This window comes from Medicago sativa, chromosome 3 (assembly GCF_051527215.1).
Source record: "Medicago sativa cultivar Bolivia chromosome 3, Bolivia_mono, whole genome shotgun sequence".
NCBI lineage: Eukaryota > Viridiplantae > Streptophyta > Magnoliopsida > Fabales > Fabaceae > Medicago > Medicago sativa.
The window spans coordinates 22560975-22566729 of NC_140751.1; the positions used below are offsets into that span (position 1 = coordinate 22560975).

The 5755-nt window shown below is 39.1% G+C and overlaps 1 non-coding gene across 1 annotated transcript; it reads left to right on the plus strand.

The window, feature by feature from the left end:
- The first annotated feature begins 2601 nt into the window (after positions 1 to 2601).
- Positions 2602 to 2708, plus strand: LOC146936419 (small nucleolar RNA R71). Its single transcript, XR_015033702.1, has one exon. It is a non-coding gene; the product is annotated as a small nucleolar RNA R71 (small nucleolar RNA).
- The last annotated feature ends 3047 nt before the right edge of the window (positions 2709 to 5755 follow it).

The following is a 5755-nucleotide window of genomic DNA, read 5'->3' on the forward strand; positions in this document are numbered from 1 at the left end:
AAGGAGAAGGAGAAGGAGAAGAAGGAGAAGGAGAAGGAGGAGAAGGAGAAGGAGAAGGAGAAGGAGAAGGAGAAGGAGAAGGAGAAGGAGAAGGAGAAGGAGAAAGCTCACAATTTATTGAGGTCCATAGTGGACTTTGGAGGTGAAGGCGTTGCATCAAGTTTCGGAGCATTTGATTGTTTTCTTCATTTATTCTATTGCTCCTTTGGACATTGTTCCTTTCAACACCTTATCTTTGATGCTCGGTGTTTTTTTTTTTTTTTGAACTTTGGTTTGCATCCATGCCCGCCGTTCATCATTATAGCTTCCACCGGCTTCTTGTTCATGGTGCAAGTTTGCACCTACCTCCTCTTCATTACCATCATCATCACCATCATTATGTACCTGTGGGTTAGTACCAACATAAAGCAAATTTTCCACCTCCTCAAGACTAGTTAAGTCCGGATTAGATAGAATAATCAAACAATAAGCTCTAATAATTTTTCATTCATATTGGTAATTGTGAGTAGGGTCATGGGTTCTAAGTAAGGACAAAGTAGTGAGAGTATATAAGTCTAGATAATAGTTCCCCTCTACCCTCTTGATCCCTTGATTCACACTCACCCAAACTAGCAAGAAAAGTGATGATTCCACCTACCATTATATAACCCTTATCATCTGGTTTCTTTTTAACAATTGAAACAAGATAATCTAGCAAATAATAGCAAATTTTAATATGATGGTTATAAAGCATAGCCCACAACATAAACAGCTCTCATCATTCCCTACCTCTTTCCTACTCTATATGGTGCAAGCCATAACCCTTTGAAGGTACCTAAGCACAGGGTTGTGTTATTCAACAACCTAATCACATATTCATCTATTTCTAGTCTATCCACAGCATTAACATCAAGTTACATGTAAGGAGAGATAGTTCTAGAGATTAGAGATTTATACCCATTCCTTTGCTCGGGATCCTTGAATTTGATCCTATGATTGCGGGCTGTTGATTGCTTCTTGCACCACTTCCGGAGTCTTCAATCTCCTTACCTTTCCTCTTGGATGCCATTGACCTTAGTTTTGATTTTTGGTTGTTTTGGGTGAAAATGGTTGGTTTAGTGATGATATTTGGGTTTAAATGCGGTTTAGAGAGTTATGGAGAAAGGATGAAAGATGGTATTTTGAATAAGGAAAAAAAAATAGAAATTTTTTTTTTTTTTTGCTGAAAGGTTGGCACGGGCCGTACCAAGCTTCTGGTAAGAAAACAAATTTTTTTTTTTTTAAAATTTTTTTTTTTGATTTTTTTTCTTGGTCAACGGCTTCAACTTTCTTTCACTTTTTTGCATCATATTTGGACAAATACCTACAAAACAATTTAAAATAACACAAAACAAAAATAAAAGCAATAAAATTCATGGGTTGCCTCCCACGAAGCGCTTGTTTAGAGTCACTAGCTTGACGGTTAGAATGTGGTTTATCTATCCTATACCCAATCTCTCAGAAAGGGACAATGACATCAAACAAACATTCTCTCCCGAATCACACATGACTTTCTCAATGGTTTCAGATCCTATGACACAAGGTAGGGAAAAGCTTCCTAGATTCTTAAGTTTATGTGGCAATTTGTTTGGAAGTATTTCAATAAAATTCATAAACTGCTCATCTAACTTGGACTCATCAAACCCTTGTGTTAATGGAATTTCTGGCTCTTGAGATGGTGAAACAAATGACTTATCATTCTCTCCCATGGCTTTCTCACCTTGAGGCTCATCACTCCCTATTTCTCCTTCATTGTTCTTAACTTTCACAACTGGGTCCTCTAATTGTTTACCACCCCTAAGAATAACATCACTTATATGGTCTTTGGGTTTGGTTTCAATATGGCTTAGAAGGACTTTGGAGGTAGGAGAGGAAGCAGCCGCTTGTTGGGCTACTTGAGAGATTTGAGTCTCTAGCAATTTGTGGTGAGTAGAAATGGAGTCTTCTTTTGAAGTAAGTTTGGCAAGAGAGTCACTCAAAAATTCAGTTTGATTTTGAAGCTTTTGGAGCTGCTCGGATTGATTTATAATAAAATTTTCTAAAAAGATTTCCAAGCTAGATTTTTGAGGGACTCTTTGGTTATTTGCATAACTGGGTGGTGTTGTTTGTCATCCAAAAATATTTTGAGGGGTTTGAAAAAAATTTTGGTTGTTTCTAAACCCTTGATTATATTGAGCATAGTTTACTTGCTCAGGACTTCTAACAACACTACCTAGTTCACAATCAATGCCAATATGGCCAAATACACCACAAATTTCAGAAGAAGGAGATGCAAAAGAAGAAGAAGAAGAGATGACACTAACATTTTTGTTTTCAAATTTTTGGGTTAATGCATCAATCTTAACGGCTAGGTGATCATAGTTAGAAACTTCATACATACCTGCCTCCTTTTTGGAGGGTGAAGAATTAGTGATGGCTCTCTCGTTGGTCCACTTGTAATGATTTTGAGCCATGTCTTCAATCAAGGCGTATGCTTCTGTGTAATTCTTGTTCATTAAAGCTCCACCTGCAGCTGCATCAACATAAATTTTTGTGGTATACAAAAGACCATTATAAAAAATATGAATAATAAGCCAATTCTTTAAACCATGATGGGGACAAAGTCTAAGCATTTCTTTGAAACGCTCCCACGCATCGTAAAGAGATTCTCCATCTTTTTGAGTGAATTGTGTGATTTGAATCCTTAATTGGACGGTTTTAGAATAGGGAAAGAATCGGGCAAGAAAAACTTGCTTCATTTGTTGCCATGAAAAGATAGAACCGATTTCCAATGAATGAAACCAAGCACTAGCTCTACCCCCTAAGGAGAAAGGAAAGAGGTGCAGCCTTACGGCCTCTTGGTTTGCATTCAAGGTTCCACTGAGTCTTAAAAAGGTTGAAATATGAAAATTCGGATCCTCAGTGGGTGATCCGAAAAATTGATTTTGCTGCACTAAGTGAACAAGTGCAGGTTCTATTTCAAAATTGTCCTCAACCGTTGGGTACACAATAGCATCGTATGACTCATTTGAAGATGGGATTGCATACTCTTTGAGAGAGCGTTCCTTAGCCATATCGTTATTATCTTCCCAAGAAGTTAAAGGCAAAAGAAGAAATAGAAAAAGAAATAAAATAAGATAAAATAAAGGAAAAGATTTTTTTTTTTGGAAAGAAATACAAATATAAAATAAAATAAAATAAAGCAAAAGATTTTTTTTTTAAAGAAATATAAAAAGAAATAAAACAAGGAAAAAGATTTTTTTTTCTTTGGTCTAACCACTATTAAAAAGTTAATCAAATTACAACAACTCCCCGGCAACGGCGCCAAAAACTTGATAGGGTCAAACCGCAAGTGCACGGCCTATCGAAGTAATAGTAGTAAGAAAGAGTATCGTTCCGCTAGGGAGTTGTGAATTCAATCAACTTTTAGAGAATGATTAGAAGAGAAGAAAGCTTATAAAAAGGGGTTTAATTGCTGAAGGTAAATAACAATAATAATAAAAGAGCCTTGGGATTATTGGTTTGTCATAATAACAAATCTTTCACTAGACAAGACTTTAACTTCTAATTCCATGGTTTACACCGTAATTTCTTAAGACTGGTTTCCCTTTAGCCCCTCACCTTTCCGATGAAATTCCGGTGAGAGTTTACTTCTAGTAACCAAGCCTATTTCGCTGACTTGATTACTAGAAGATGCTTATAAGGATTGAAACTACCTGTGTCTCAATAATTGCAATGACTATTTCACTGTCTTGCAATTATTGTCTAGATTCACTTGTTCCAACATCAAAGCTCCGCTCTCGCTTTATGAATTGATGTTTGGGATAATGGATTAACAATTATCAAACCCTCCGCTTTCGCTTCCACAGTTTGATAATTGTTAATTCATGTTAAAACCGTGAATCTAAATTAGAAAGTACGGCTACATAGAATTAGGGTTAAAGCTTGGTTTGTTAGGATTATATCATTAGACTTTTCCAACAATCCCAAGACAAAGAAGTCTACTCACTAACGTTCATTGTAGACATGGGGGAAGAAGAGAGAAAACAGTAATATAAAAGAGCAATAATATAAAAGTGAACTTTTATTCCAAGAACAAAAGATGAATGTTTATGATGGAGTGCTACTCTATTTATAGCTTTACAATTGACTTAAAATCTAAGAAACTATAAGGGCTAATCAGTAAAACTACAACAGAGTAACTTGGGCCCGAAGAAAAAGCAGCAAAAGGCCTTCTATGAGGTGGCACGGCCGTGCCACATATTGGCACGGGCCGTGCCAAGCTTCTGACTTGGGGGCTTTATATTTTTGTTCCGAATCTTTCGTATTTTTGCTCCAAATCAGCTCCAGACTCCTTTCTTTTGCTCCAAGACACCTTCCATCATATATTCGTTCCTAAAATATAAAATATGCAATTTGTAGTAAACTAGCTCAAAAAGGAAATAATATTTAAATAAAATAAAACTAAATCTAATTAAAACGAAACTAAATAATGCATAAAAATAGACTAAATATAGACTCATCAGTCCTTTGATGTTACCAATAACACTGCAGAGTACGAAGCCTTCCTAGCTGGCTTGCGAACCGCCAAAGACATGGGGGCCGCAAGGGTGAAAATCTTTACCGACTCGCAACTAGTGGCTTCCCAAGTCACAGGAGAGTTCCACGTAAAAGAAGACCACCTCCAAAAGTACGTCCAGTTAGTACTAGAGAAAATGAAAGAATTCGACGCCGTAGAAGTAATCCACGTTCCCTGCGAACAGAATACTCGGGCAGACATTCTTTCGAAACTCGCAAGTACACGAACTGCGAACGGAAACAAAACAGTAATACAAGAGGTCCTCGGCGAGCCAAGCATCCAGAACGTAGGAACTCTGCATCAAGAGGTCAACTCGATCATCAGAATGGAAGATTGGAGGGGACCCGTCTCTCGATACATAGAGAATGGCGAGCTCCCGACCGATCCGAAAGAACAGACAAGGTTGAAAAGGAGGGCCTGCTCATTCACTTTAGTGGAAGGAACCTTGTACAAAAGAGGTTTCAACACTCCGCTAATCAAGTTCCTAGGACCCAATGAGACCCAAGAAGTCCTCGCCGACATCCATGACGGCATCTGCGGACAACATCTTGGTGCAAAAGCTCTCGCAAAAAAGGCCCTACGAGCAGGATACTACTGGCCTACCATGCTGAAAGACGCTCAAGACTACGTGAACCTCTGCGACAAATGCCAGCGACACGGAGACATGCACCTAGCACCTCCTGCTGAGCTAACGTCCTTGGTCTCACCTTGGCCTTTCACATGGTGGGGCATCGACCTTCTGGGACCATTCCCCAAAGCCGCTGGGCAACTAAAATATCTGGTCGTCGTTATCGACTACTCAACCAAATGGATCGAAGCAGAACCATTGGCCAAAATCACAGCTAAAAATGTACTCCACTTCTTCAAGAGAAACATCTTAGCAAGATTCGGAGTGCCAGCGTTAGTGATATCCGACAATGGTACATAGTTCACGGACCAACGGTTCCAGGACTACCTAAGGAACATCGGCATCAAGCAAAGCTTCACCTCCGTCAAACACCCTCAAGCCAACGGCCTCGCCGGGGCTGCAAACAGGGTAGTTCTGCGAGGAATACGAAGGAGGCTAGACGCGGCCAAAACACAGTGGGTGGAGGAATTACACGCAGTCCTCTGGGCCTACAGAACTACTCCTCATTCCACAACTGGCGAGTCACCTTTTCGACTCCAGTACGGGACGGA